This window comes from Quercus suber, unplaced genomic scaffold (genome assembly GCF_002906115.3).
Source record: "Quercus suber isolate HL8 unplaced genomic scaffold, Cork oak 2.0 scaffold_1, whole genome shotgun sequence".
NCBI lineage: Eukaryota > Viridiplantae > Streptophyta > Magnoliopsida > Fagales > Fagaceae > Quercus > Quercus suber.
Genome location: NW_027069468.1, coordinates 1,043,674 through 1,059,830, shown reverse-complemented (window position 1 = coordinate 1,059,830; position 16,157 = coordinate 1,043,674).

Below are 16,157 nucleotides of genomic sequence, written 5' to 3'. Positions count from 1 at the left end.
CCAACATCACATATAATTGTACTTTTATCGCATTTAGTGGTCCATTTATTTTTTCTCACATTTAATGTTAATGTTATCATTCTCACATTATGCAGTACCAACATTACATGTGACTGCATTTTTTTCATATTTGGTGGTTCCATTATTTTTTTCTCACATTTGATGGTTCTATTGTCACATTAGGCAGTACCAGCATCACATTTGATCATACTTTTTTTTTTTATTCGATGGTACTTTAATTTTTTTCTTACATTTGACAGTTCCATTGTCACATTGGGTAATACCAACATCACATGTAAACTATACTTTTGTCACATTCGATGGTTCCCACATTTTTTAAATTATTCTACAGTCTATAATCTAAATACTAATTATTATCTTAAATATTTATAATCCACTTAATAATATAAAATTTACAAAAGGGAAAAAAAAGGGAAAAAAAATTTATCCAATACTTGATTTCTTGAAAAAAAAAAAAAGTAACATACAAAAAGAAAAAGAAAAAAGATAAATCACTTCAAAATCCAAAATCTAAATACTAATTATTATCTTCAATATTTATAATCCACTTAATAATATAAAATTTATAAAAGAAAAAAAATGTGAAAAAAAAAATTTACCCTGCACTTGATTTGGAATTTAATTTCTTGGTATTTTTTCCTTTTTTTTTTTTTTTTTTTTTAGATAAATCACTCAACAGTTCACAATCTAAATACTAATTATTATCTTAAATATTTATAATCCACTTAATAATATAAAATTCACAAAAGGGAAAAAAAAAGTTTTAAAGAAAATTTACCCAGTATTTGATTTCTTCAAAGTAAAGTACCAGTATTTGATTTCTTCAAAGTAAAGTACCATACAAAAAAAAAAAAGGATAAATTACTTTACAATCCACAATCTAAATAATAATTACTATCTTAAATATTTATAATCCACTTAATAATATAAAATTTACAATAGAAAAAAAAAAGTGAAAAAAAATTGTTAGGAAATTTAGACTCCGTTTGATAGAATTAACAAATTTTAAACTCAAATTTTTAATTAGATTTATTACGAATAAATCTTATTAAAATAAAAATATTAATATCATGTCAATATCATGCACAGCGAAAAAATAAATAAAACAAGATACGATGACTCAGGAAAACTAATGAAACAAACTACTTTCACAGTAAAAAACTTGGGAAAACATTCCCGAAAAGCAATCCATTATAATAAAAAGAAGTTTCAAATTTAGTACAAAACTTTTGTCCCTTAACTCTACAATTCTCATAAATGAACTTACAGCAGAAATCTTCTACTGCTTCAAAACATCTGAACTCTTCAATATATGAACGCCACCTATTTTGCACGGATCCCAGTACGTAACTAACTTATTTGAACGAATCCCAATATGTGACTAACACACCAACTTGAGAAAAATTGTTGGCTGCAAAATTCTCCACTTTATCACTTTATCAACAATAAAGATCAAGAACTACTTGGTTACAAAACTCTAAAGCATAAAGACGTTGTAACTTTTTTCAGAGAGAATAAGGCACTCGGTTACTTATTGCATGTGTTCTCCTTGTATTCTCATATATGACGACCTTTAAAATAAACCTTATATATGTCTAGGGTTGTGAGAAAAGAAACCCTACACATACACATCAACTTGGGCCGAAAATTAGATCTGAAAATTCTGATTTTATAATTCTCAATAGATATTTCTATCGAATTGCTGTCGAGACCTCGATAGATATATCTGTTGAGCTATTTATCAAGAATCTGTTTAGCTTCTGTCCAGCTTTAATAAACAGTTTTTATTCCTTGTTTTTTGGTCCAATCTTCATGGCTTTAATACTTGGCTTGATTAACATATTTTTTGAATACTAAATCCATCATAGATCTATGTATTCAATTACAAGTAAAGTGCATTTTGTCAAAGAATTGGCTAATTCAACCATATATGTCCTAACAAAATTTACCCAGTACTTGATTTTTGGAAAATAAAGTACATTAAAAAAAAAGATAAAGATAAATCACTACACATTCCATGCCCTAAATAGTAATTACTATCTTAAATATTTATAATCCACTTAATAACATAAAATTTACGAACGAAAAAAAAAATGTGAAAAAAAAAAATTTAACCAATACTTGATTTTTGGAAAGTAAATTAAAATAATAAAAAAAGGATAAAGATAAATCACTCTACATTCTACACTCTAAATACTAATTACTATCTTAAATATTTATAATCCACCTAATAATATAAAATTTACAAATGAAAAAAAAAATTACCTAGTACATGATTTCTTGAAAATAAAGTACCATACAAAAAGAAAAAGAAAGAAAAAAAATAAATCACTTCATAGTCCACAATCTAAATACTAATTACTATCTTAAATATTTATAAACAACTTAATAATATAAAATTATAAAAGAAAAAGAAAAGTGAAAAAAATTTACAAGTATTTGATTTCTTAAAAGTAAAGTACCATACAAAAAAAATAAAGATAAATCATTCCACAGTCCACAATCAAAATACTAATTACTATCTTAAATATTTATAATCCATTTAATAATATAAAATTTACAAAAGAAAAAAAAGTTAAAAAAAATTACCTAGTACTTTATTTTTGGAAAATAAAGTACAATTAAAAAAAGAATAAAGATAAATCACTCTACATTCCACACTCTAAATATTAATTATTATCTTAAATATTTATAATCCACTTAATAATATAAAATTTACAAAAGAAAAAAAGTGAAACAAAATTTATCTAGTACTTGATTTCTTGAAAATAAAGTTCCACACAAAAAGAAAAAGAAAAAAAAAGATAAATTACTTCACAGTTCACAATCTAAATATTAATTACTATATTAAATATTTATAAACCACTTAAAAATATAAAATTTACAAGAGAAAAAAGAAAAGTGAAAAAAAAAATTACCCAGTACTGGATTTCTTAGAAGTAAAGTACCATACGAAAAAAAAAAAAAAAACAATTAAAATGAAATCTCTACAAAATTTCAATTTACCACAACTTAAACTAATTGATTTATGTTGGTTCCAGCTAGCTTAACTAGTAAAGTTTCTAATGGTTGAATAAGAGATCCGGGGTTTAATTCTCGCTTATTCCAACAAATGATTGGTGTCTTGGTCTGATGATAAAGAGCTATCATCAAGAACGGACGCCATAGGTTGAAACTCTCTCAAAAAAGAATGAGCCTACAAGACATACGGAGTTTCTGTAGTATTAAGCTATTAACATTATAATTGCCATATAAAGAGAGTGAACTCAAGGTAAAACTTAATGGGTGTGACCAGATAATGTCCACTTTAGCCAGTTGAGGTGTGTACAAATTTTGAACTAGAAATGGCATTGGCAAGTGTCCCAATTTAATTACAAAGACAACACATAATCTCAGCTTGACTCCAAATTCCAAAAGGGGTGAGATAAGATTACACCACAAAAAAAAAAANAAAAAAAAAAAAAAAAAGATGAATCACTCCACAGTCTACAATCTAAATACTAATTGTTATCTTAAATATTTCCAAGTACTTGATTTCTTGAAAATAAAGTACCATACAAAAAGAGAAAAAAAAAAAAAGATAAATCATTTCACAGTCCGCCATCTAAATAGTAATTACTATTTTAAATATTTATAACCCACTTAATAATATAAAATTTACAAAAGAAAAAAAAAGTGTAATAATATAAATTCACTAAAGAAAAAAAAAAGCGAAAAAAAAATTATCAAGTACTTGATTTCTTGAAAATAAAGTGTCATACAAAAAGAAAAAAATAAAAAGGTAAATTAGTCCACAGTCTACAGTCCACAATCTAAATAGTAATTATTATCTTAAATATTTATAAGCCACTTAATAATATAAAATTAACAAAATAAAAATAAAAAGTGAAAAGAAAAAATTTACCCAATACTTTATTTCTTAAAAGTAAAGTACCATGTAAAAAAAGAAAAAGAAAAAAAAAAGATGAAGATAAATCACTTTAAAGTCCACAATCTAAATAATAATTACTATCTTAAATATTTATAATCCACTTTATAATATAAAATTTACAAAAGAAAAGAAATGTGAAAAAAAAAAAAAAAATTACCTTGTACTTAATTTCTTAAAAATAAAGTGCCATACAAAAAGAAAAAGAAAAAGAAAAAGATAAATCATTTCTTAGTTCACAATTTAAATACAAATTACTATCTTAAATATTTATATTTCACTAAATTTACCCAGTACTTGATATCTTGAAAATAAAGTTCCATACAAGAAGAAAAAGAAAAAAGAAAAAGATAAATCACTCCACAATCTACAGTCCACAGTTCACAATCTAAATACTAATTACTATCTTAAATATTTATAATTCACTTAATAATATAAAATTTACTAAAGAAAAAAATAATGAAAAAAAATTACTTAGTACTTAGTTTCTTGAAAATAAACTAACATATAAAACGAAAAAAAAAAAGGATAAATCATTTCATAGTCCTCACTCTAAATACTATTTCCTATCTTAAATATTTATAATCCACTTAATAATATTGTAGGGTTAGTTTTTGTCACCCAAGCCCAAAAGAGATGGGTTGGAGGCCCAACGAACCCAGAACAATGAATTTGTAGAGAGTGGGTGAAAGAACTGGGCTGGTTATGAAGCACAGAACAGTTGGCTAGGTCACGTGCAATAATGATAGCGTGAACTAAAACTCAGATAACTCCATGAATGAATGTCCGAAGAGGCGTTTTATTGAATGAACAGCGATTACAACGTTCAGAGCTACAGTAAAGCTTTTCTCTCTCTTTCTGTTTCTTTTTTCTCCCCCCTCTATTATCAGGGACCCTTCTTCTTTATATAGCATCCCTTCCTATAATCTCCATCGTCTACTTGTTCTTCATCCACGCATCCACTCGAGTGCATGTCATGTCGTGTGTCTACTTTAGTTCTTTATGAGTGGCGGTAGCTGAGGTTGCACTGTTCAAGGGTCTTCTCCACATAAATGCGGTCAGAAAAGCTGTTGCAGCACATTAAATGCAGTGGTACCAGCCTTTCCTTCAGATATTTTCTGGTTCTGATCATTTATGGATCCACCCAGAGTCCATCATCACCGTTGGGATCGTTGGGGAGGTTGGTCGGACTTTTCACACATTCGTTTGATCAAAGCTCATCATAGCCGAGGAGAAAGACATCCTCGGACAAGTGGTGACCTCCTCGAACGACACTCCCCTTCTGCTTCTGGGCTTCCTGCTTCAGATGGGCCGCCCCAACCATCTATTAATTCTCGGAAACACCATGGCCCTTAATCAGTGGGTTCCGAGCCCATTAAGTAGCTTTGGGCTTTTCCCCCCACAAATATAATTTACAAAGAAAAAAAGAAAGTAAAAAAAAAAATAAAATTACCTTATACTTGATTTCTAGAAAGTAAAGTACCATACAAAAGGGAAAAAAAAAAAGAATAAAGATAAATGATTCCACATTCCACACTCCAAATACTAACTACTATCTTAAATATTTATAATTAATTTAAAAATATAAAATTTACAAGAGAAAAAAAAGTGAAAAAAAAATTACCTAGTATTTTATTTCTTGAAAGTAAAGTACCATACAGAAAAAAAAATGGAAGATAAATCACTCCGCATTCCACAATTTAAATACTAATTACTATCTTAAATATTTATAATCCACTTAATAATATAAAATTTACAAAAGAAAAAAAAAGTGAAAAAAAATAATTTTAGTAACAATGAAGGATTTGATATTCCTTATTTGAGTCTTTTTTATACAATGAAGGATTTGAAATTCCATTGTTTGGATACCGAAATTTGGATTTAGATTTAGATTTAAGATAAATTAAATAATTTTTCTTAAACTTTCTCCATTTTAATTTTAGTAACAATTTTTTAATAAATACATGAGGTAATGAAAAACCATTGATAATCCAATTAACAAGATAATGACTAAAAATCTATCATCTCAGCTAACTAATTTATTTATTTATTTTTTGTGCCAAATTTTGATTACTAAAATGTTCCATATCAACATAATAAAGAGAGAACCCAAATGCATGAGTTTTTTTACAACATTTAGAACTGAAACTAAAACCTTTTTTTTTTCAAAGTTCTTAACAACTAAAAAGTTTTATATCGAGAGAGTCGATAAAGTATCCAAAATATATATATATATATATATTTTACATAAAATTCAAAACAAAGAGGTCATTGATACACCAATTGACAAGATAATGACTAAATATCATCCATCATAGCCAACTAAAAAAATGTCTTGCCAACTCTTTCCAACTAAAATATTTTAGAGAGAGTACTCATAATACATGGGTTTTTTATTTTTCATTTTTTTTTTTTTTTTTTTTATAACAATATTCAAAATCTCAAACTAAAAAATTGTTTCGAAGTGGATCTTTTCTACTCTTTTTTCTTTGGCAAAACTCAATTGCATAACTTATTGATACCAAATGTTGACGTGATATGCAATAGGAGAATTCATCACTTTTTTCCTTCCTCAATCATAATTTCAACTGCATCGTCCATATATTTTGCACCAACACCGGTAGCTCTATCCCTTCCACACAAGATCTCAATCTCCTCCAGTTGTAGCAAGACTAACAACTGCTTTTGTAAAAATGGCTTTGAAAAGAAAAAAATGTGAGCCATTGCTTTATGTCAGCATGAAGGTACTAGAGATTTTCTGTAAAATGTGCGATGGGCAGTAATCAACAGCCATGCAGTGTTTACCAAATGCAACCCCTTACCAATCTCATCTAGCCCTCACATTACTTCCTTTAACCTATACAAACTCATATAGACATTTTCATGCAGTACTTCAACCAAACAAAAATTTTCCTTTGACAAACAAAACAAATTGATTAGCAGGAGTTTCAATAAGAACAAACATACCACATCAGACATGTCGCAATGAAGCTTAGTGATAGAGTCTCCATGGTCAAGCTCTTGAGCAACTCCATATGCAATATAAGTCTTGGGACCCATATCTGATTGTTTGGGCAACTGGAGAGCAATGTTTAAAATACCCTTGTGTGGATGTGTATATTCCTTAAACGGCAAGTGTTAGGACATATGTGAATCAATCTTAGGAACATATGTCAATATAGAATTGACTAATTCTTTGACAAAATGCACTTTATTTGTAATTGGGTAGATCTAGAATGTGTTTAATGCTTCATGAAATAAGGTTTCAAGTTCAAGTGTTAAAGCCATACAAGTTTGTCCAAGAAACAAGTGGAGAAGTGTTGAATTTTAAAGCTTGATAGCTAGCTCGACAGTTAGTATCTATCGAGATTTAAAAAGTTGTTTCAGCTTGATGCTCGACAGCCTCTCAATAGATAGGGTATCTATCGAGATTTATAAAATTCAGTTTTTTAGAGCTGATTTCACTCCAATTCCTGAATAGATGTTTGGGCTTTCTTTTCTCACAACTCTGAACATATATAAAAAAAAAAAAAAAAAAAAAAAAACCTTCTTTCTTCTCTTTTTGGTAAGGAAATCCATAAAAGTTAAACAAACCCAGCTAGTGCTAGTTCATCTTTTCATTTATGCACTAGCATCCAGATTGTCTACTCTGAAGGTTAATATGATCAAAAGGACCCCATTTCTCAAAATATGTTGTTGTGTGAATTTTGTTCTCTGCTTTTCTGATTGGTCCCTTTAAACCAAAAACCAAAAAAAAATTATTGTTATTATTTGCTAATGCCAGAAAATTAAAATTATTTTGTACAATAATGAAATGCTTTGCATACACTTAAAAGGGTAATATAAGTATGTAGGGTCTGTTTTTGTAGCCCAAGCCCAAAGGATATGGGTTAAAGGCCCAACAAACCCAGAACAATGAATTTGTAGAGAGTGGACGAAAGAGCTGGGCTGGTTATGAAGCACAGAACAGTTGGCTAGGTTACGTGCAGTGATGATAACATGAACTAAAACTCAGATAACTCCATGAATGAATGTCCGAAGAGGCGTTTTATTGAGTGAACTGTGATTACAACATTCAGAGCTACAGTAAAGCTTTTCTCTTTCTCTCTCTTTTTCTTTTCCGGTCCCTCATTATCAGGGACCCTTCTTCTTTATATAGCATCCCTTCCTATCATCTCCATCGTCCACCTGTTCTTCATCCACGCATCTACTCAAGTGCATGTCACGTCAGGTGTCTACTTTAGTTCTTTGTGAGTGGCGGTAGCTGAGGTTGCACTGTTTAGGGGTCTTCTCCACATAAATGCGGCCAGAAAAGCTGTTGTAGCGTATTAAATGCGGTGGTACAACTTTTCCTTTAGATATTTTTTAGTTCTGATCATTTCCGGATCCACCCAGGACCTATCATTACCGTTGGGATCACTGGGAAGATTAGTCAGACCTTCCACACGTTCGTTTGATTAAGGCTCATCATAGCTGAGGAGCAAGACGTCTTCGGACCAATGGTGACCTCTTTGGACGACACTCCCCTTCTGCTTCTGGACTTCCTGCTTTAGATGGGCCGCCCCAACCACCTATTAATCCTCGGAAATACAATAGTCCTTAACAGGGGGTTCCAGACCCATTGAGTAGCTTTGGGCTTTTTCCCCCCACAAAGTATATAACCAATCAAACATAAGACAAGAGATAAGAACTTGTACAAGAATGTTTGGAGGAGACAAATTAACTTCAAATTATTATGTTTATAATTGGAAATTTTTTTTTTTTGTCTATTTCCTTAACTAAGCAGCTCAGAACACACAACCTCAAATCAAGAGGATAAGAGCTTAAAATTAAACCAATACCACTATTCCAAGTCCTAAAACCATTATACCAAATATTTGATCTTGAGCCAAGGAGACAAACCATCTTCCAATTCAATATTTTACCTCACTCATTTTGTTAAAAGCTTGTAAATTACAAACTCTTACAAATGATCATTTACACAAGTTTTTGTTGTATATCATTTTTTTGGACACGCTAGAATACATAAACATGTCTAGTTTTAGACATGTATCCCCATTCTAACGTGTCCACAGTTGCGCTGTATTGGACACAATCCTAACCAGGGGCGGCTGTACGTTACAGTCAGGGGGTTCAAATGAACCCCCTGACCCGAAATTTATATATAAAAAAAAAAATGGAAGATAAATCACTCCGCATTCCACAATTTAAATACTAATTACTATCTTAAATATTTATAATCCACTTAATAATATAAAATTTACAAAAGAAAAAAAAAGTGAAAAAAAATAATTTTAGTAACAATGAAGGATTTGATATTCCTTATTTGAGTCTTTTTTATACAATGAAGGATTTGAAATTCCATTGTTTGGATACCGAAATTTGGATTTAGATTTAGATTTAAGATAAATTAAATAATTTTTCTTAAACTTTCTCCATTTTAATTTTAGTAACAATTTTTTAATAAATACATGAGGTAATGAAAAAACCATTGATAATCCAATTAACAAGATAATGACTAAAAATCTATCATCTCAGCTAACTAATTTATTTATTTATTTTTTGTGCCAAATTTTGATTACTAAAATGTTCCATATCAACATAATAAAGAGAGAACCCAAATGCATGAGTTTTTTTACAACATTTAGAACTGAAACTAAAACCTTTTTTTTTTCAAAGTTCTTAACAACTAAAAAGTTTTATATCGAGAGAGTCGATAAAGTATCCAAAATATATATTTATATATATATATTTTACATAAAATTCAAAACAAAGAGGTCATTGATACACCAATTGACAAGATAATGACTAAATATCATCCATCATAGCCAACTAAAAAAATGTCTTGCCAACTCTTTCCAACTAAAATATTTTAGAGAGAGTACTCATAATACATGGGTTTTTTTATTTTTTCATTTTTTTTTTATTTTTTTTTATAACAATATTCAAAATCTCAAACTAAAAAATTGTTTCGAAGTGGATCTTTTCTACTCTTTTTTCTTTGGCAAAACTCAATTGCATAACTTATTGATACCAAATGTTGACGTGATATGCAATAGGAGAATTCATCACTTTTTTCCTTCCTCAATCATAATTTCAACTGCATCGTCCATATATTTTGCACCAACACCGGTAGCTCTATCCCTTCCACACAAGATCTCAATCTCCTCCAGTTGTAGCAAGACTAACAACTGCTTTTGTAAAAATGGCTTTGAAAAGAAAAAAATGTGAGCCATTGCTTTATGTCAGCATGAAGGTACTAGAGATTTTCTGTAAAATGTGCGATGGGCAGTAATCAACAGCCATGCAGTGTTTACCAAATGCAACCCCTTACCAATCTCATCTAGCCCTCACATTACTTCCTTTAACCTATACAAACTCATATAGACATTTTCATGCAGTACTTCAACCAAACAAAAATTTTCCTTTGACAAACAAAACAAATTGATTAGCAGGAGTTTCAATAAGAACAAACATACCACATCAGACATGTCGCAATGAAGCTTAGTGATAGAGTCTCCATGGTCAAGCTCTTGAGCAACTCCATATGCAATATAAGTCTTGGGACCCATATCTGATTGTTTGGGCAACTGGAGAGCAATGTTTAAAATACCCTTGTGTGGATGTGTATATTCCTTAAACGGCAAGTGTTAGGACATATGTGAATCAATCTTAGGAACATATGTCAATATAGAATTGACTAATTCTTTGACAAAATGCACTTTATTTGTAATTGGGTAGATCTAGAATGTGTTTAATGCTTCATGAAATAAGGTTTCAAGTTCAAGTGTTAAAGCCATACAAGTTTGTCCAAGAAACAAGTGGAGAAGTGTTGAATTTTAAAGCTTGATAGCTAGCTCGACAGTTAGTATCTATCGAGATTTAAAAAGTTGTTTCAGCTTGATGCTCGACAGCCTCTCAATAGATAGGGTATCTATCGAGATTTATAAAATTCAGTTTTTTAGAGCTGATTTCACTCCAATTCCTGAATAGATGTTTGGGCTTTCTTTTCTCACAACTCTGAACATATATAAGGATTGTTTTAAGAGCTATCACAGCTGATGCAACTCAATGCAAAAGTTTTTCACAAGCATATTATGAACTGGAAACATATGCCCTAGTTTATCTTTCTCTTCAAGAAGCTGCTGTGTTTGTACATCGTAGGGTTTTGTAATCAAGGAGTTTCGTGATCTTCATATTGTGATAAACTGAAGAACTTTACAGCCAACATCCTTCTCAAGTTAGTGAGTAAGCCGCGTGTTGGGATTCATGCATTGAATTGATTAGTCATATACTATGAGCCATGCATTAAAAGGAGAGATTGTCACTATAGAACAAGTCCAATTGGGTATTGGAGTAAGGGTTTAAGTTGGTATAAAGTACTGGAATTTCTTTATTTGTAACCGCTTGTTGTGATAATAGTGAATTCTCAGGAGTGATGATGTTAAAATCACCCTGTGGGATTTTTGCCGTGTAGGTTTTCTCTATTCCTAAACAAATTACCGTGTCATTTTATTTTCCGCTGCATTTTAACTTAGTTGGTAATTTGTTTGTGCTACCACACTTATTGCATACAAATTGAATTAATTAATTAACTTGGCTAATTAATTGGTTAATTCATTATAAGGGATCAATACATTCTTGGCTTATCAACAAGCAATAGATATACTCATCACCATGACGTGGCAATGGAGGCCAACTTTTAGCTTCAGTATTAAGCGCCATAAATGACAATCAAACTGACCTTCTATATACCCAGTAAAAAACTGGCGGATGTTGATATTAGTCTGTGATTCATCACAATAATTAGTATCACAAAGCAAAATTATCAAGGACTATTTGCGTATCATTTTATTATGCCTGAGTAGACAGGTGGAAAGTAAAAACACTTTAAATAAGAAGAGAAAAAAGTAAAAGGAAAAACAATGAAAATAACTCCAAAAAAGAAAATTGGCCTTAACAGTCACTATCGTGAATAAAGAATCACTACAAAGTGGTGGTCCTCCAATTTTTAATGGGGCTTTTTATTATATATTAATTTGAGACTGAAAGGCAAGGCATAAGAACGCAGTCATCTCCCCTTGAAATCAATTGGAAGGTGTACATGCTGCTGCTAATTCTCAAGTGAAGAGTATTTAAAGCACTTATTTTTTGTAAATGACCTGGAACACTAATGAACAAGTTGCAAGATAGCATCTCCCTTTTTCCTTTACTTGGATTGAGTAAGATAACCATACTAAAATTCTATTCCTATTTCTTCCAAATTGAAAAACTATTATCAATGGTCATCGAAGGTTGGGAATTGAATTACTGTGTTCAGAACTAAAAGGAACCTTTCTGAGAATAAAATAAATTGAAAATTTCTAGAAAGAAAACTGTAGAGTCTCAATTTGTAGCCCAAGCCCAAAAGATATGAGATATGAGCCCAACAAGCCCAACGCAATAAACTTGTAGAGAGTGGGTGAAAGAGCTAGACTGAGTGATCTAAGCAACATCTCGTGCAGATTACAAATGATGAACAAGTATAACAACACGCATGAAATTCAAATAGATTGATGTCTGAATAGATAAATTAGTGTTTGAAAGACTAATACAATTATCAGAGCTACAATCACTCTTGTTTTCTTTCTTTTTTCTTCCTCCTTCCCTCCTTTCTGTAAGAGGTCTCTTGTGCTTATATAGTTCTCTCTTGGACTATCCTAGTTGTACACTTATTCTTCATCTAAACGTTCACTTGAATATATGTCCCATCAGGTATTTTCGTCGGTACTCCCTGAGTGGCGGTAGTTGAGACTGCACTATTCAAGGGTCTTCTCCACATTAATGCAACCAGAAAAGTTGCTGCAGTGTATTTAATGCGGTGGTAGCAACTTTTCCCTTTAGATATTTCTCTATTCTTATCATCTTCATATATGCCTGAAGTTTAACTTTATCATTGGAATTGCAAGGAAGGTTACTCAAGCCCCCCTGGTATTTACTTGATTGATGTTCCTCATGTCCGAGGAGGACATACCTTTCGGACAATTGACACATTCTTCAGACTATATTCTTAGATCATTCTCAGGCATATTTCTCCCGTCTGGAATCCTTCCCAATCATCTACTCCTCTTCGGACACACTTTTAGTCTTCAAATAGAGCCTTAGGCCCAATACATGAATTTGGGCTTTTTTCCCCACAAAAACTTTTTTTTTCAAGAATTTTCAAACAGTCTCACTAAAAACTGATAAAGAACAATAGATCATACACAAATTTCAAGGTCGAAAATATTTTTTGAACTTGAATCTAATCATATTTTTCATCCAATTTTATAATTTTTTGAAAAAAAAAAAGAAATATAAATCATTTTCATTATCTTTAAAAGTCAAAAACAAAAAATAGTAAGACCCAGATGAAATATTTTTTACTTGGAGACCAAAAACATCCTAAAGATTAGACATGAACTAGTTAATGAAAACAAAAGATGGAGTTCACTATCTCTTTCAAGGTTTATATTACTTGAATGGAATTATAATGTTCATCCGTTTCATGGTTTTGTTTGTTTGTTCAATCTATGTTGATTTGTTACTGTCTTTGATTGGTAAGTTGTAAACTATGGTTAATTACTTCTAACCAACAAATTTTTGATGTCGTAAATTATTTATAAATTTTAAATTAATATGTATTTGACTATTTTCTTTAGACATAAATAGTGAATCATAAATATACGCAGTCAATTTATAGACAAATTTTGTCATACTTAGATCAATCAATTATATATAATAAATTTATCAAGCATCTTCTTTTTGTTGATTATACCCTCATTCTTTGTGAGGCAAATTCTACACTTCTTCAATATTTATGGTGTTTTTTCATTTGTTTTGAGGCGGTACCGGTTTTGAAAAATTGATATATGTTTTATCTAGTGATTCGTAAATACAGGCAGACAATTTAGGCAAATTTTGTCATATTCAAATCAACCAATTATATATATATATATACACACACACGCACAATTTATCAAGCATCTTCATTCTGTTGATTATACCTTCCATATTTATTTATTGTGATAATATGGAGGTTATCCTTTGTGAGGTAAATTCTACATATCTTCTATATTTATTGTGTTTTTTCATTTGCTTGGAGACGGTAACGAGTTTGCGAATTAAGTAAATTTGAAATGCTGGTGGTAGGAGGAGAGCTAATGCTTATTGAGGAATTACAGTAACTTTTGGGGAATATGGTTATGGTGCTATGGACATGAAGTTACACACCTGTGGCGTCGCGTAATGTCATCCAAATATGGGGAAGAAGGGTGAAGAAGGTGGTAGTAGGTGTACAAAAGCCAGTAGAAGGATGTATGGATGTAGTTTGTGGAGGAGTATCAAAATTGGTTAGAACACTTTCTTCCATCATGTGGATTTTGAGGTTGATGATGGCAATCAAGTAAGGTTTTAGTACGACAAATAGTATGGCAACCTTCCTTAGGGACTTTCTATTTGAGTGTTCAATGGATAGGGAGGCTTTAGTTTATGTTGTGTTGGATTACTAAGTGGGCTAATTAGGAGTTGGAATTTGCGTTTCCATATAGAATTTGGTGCATTAAGATCCTAACGAGGGTACCATTTTTTATGTGGGCAGTAGTTTGGGTAAGATTATTACAATTGATAACTTCATCAAGGGGATAATATTTAGTTGATTGGTATTGTCTATGTTGGTATAGTTAGGGAATGGTGAACCATCTATTGCTCCATTTGTAATGTTGCTTATGCTTTGTGGAGTGAAGTTTTTAAATTATTTGAGTCTTTGTTAATTCAAATGACTATTTTGGACTCACGCTGACATAGCTAAGACTTTGAGTTACAATGCTTATTTATAGTTTATTCAATTTATGATTGAGCTACACAGACTTGTAAATTTTATGAAGAATCTACTAACATTATACTAAGAATGTGACATTATTGTTAATGAAGCAACTCCTCTTTTTACATAAACCTCTTCTCCTAAAGCACCATCTAAGTAGATTGAAATAGACTGAATGGATTGAAGTGGACAATATGGACTGAAGGGGATCAAAATTGACCAAATGGACCGAAGAGACCAAAGTGGACAGAAATGCACTGTAGTGGACCATATGGACCGATATGGACCAAAATACACCTAACCAAATGGACCGAATAGCCTGAAGAGGACCAAAATGCACTGAAATGAACCATATGGACCGAAATGGAGCAAATGAACCAAATAGACTAAAGTGGACCAAAACGCACCAAAGTGTATCATATGGACCAAAGTTGACCAAATGGACTGAATAGACCTAAGTAGACGAAAATGCACTAATGTGGACCAAATTGACTGAAGTGGAACGAATAGACTAAAGTGGATCGAAATGCACCAAGGTGGACTACATAGACCAAAATAGACCTAAGTAGACTAAAATGGACCAAATAGACCAAAGTTGACTGAAATGCATCGAAGTGGACCATATGGATCAAAGTGGGAGAAAATAGATTGAAGTGGACCAAAATGGGCAGAAATGAACTAAAGTGGACTAAAATGCTATGCTAATGTGACTCAATTAGAGCGTGGTAACAATAAATGCTACCTTTTAGTTTTTAAATATTATATAAATAAGTCATATTAACAGATGCCCTTAGGGCAATTGGTAATAAACCATAATAGGAAAGTTTTGAATCACTTTTGACCACTTTCATGAGAAATATAAAAAGTTGTCACAACATTTATTGTTTTATTATACTCCCAACAAAATGTTTCTAAAATAGCTCCTAAATCAATGCCCTATAAAAATATAGATGTGTAATTTTTTCTCACTTTGTCAATCTCAATAAAATTGGCATCTTCGTTAAATGAAAAATAAAGCAATACCCGAGGCAACAAAATTACATCTCCACAATTATATTTTATTTTTGGGGCTAGTGAGTTATGAAATTCTTGGGTGGATGAACCGTTGAAACCCATGCCCATTAAAGATTTGCATGCACCGTAAGAATCTTTTTAGAGTAGTATCAAAATGTGAACCTTAAGCACACAACTTTTATCCCTTGACTTTTATGGCAATGCTAAGGATACAATCATTTCCACGCCCAAATTTACAATTTGCTAATTTGTGCAATTGTAAGTGGTTGACAAAATATGGTGGGTCCATATCACAAAAAGCGTCTACCTTCAATAGTCGCATAAGTTAGCAAGTAGTGAAACTAGGTGTGTGAT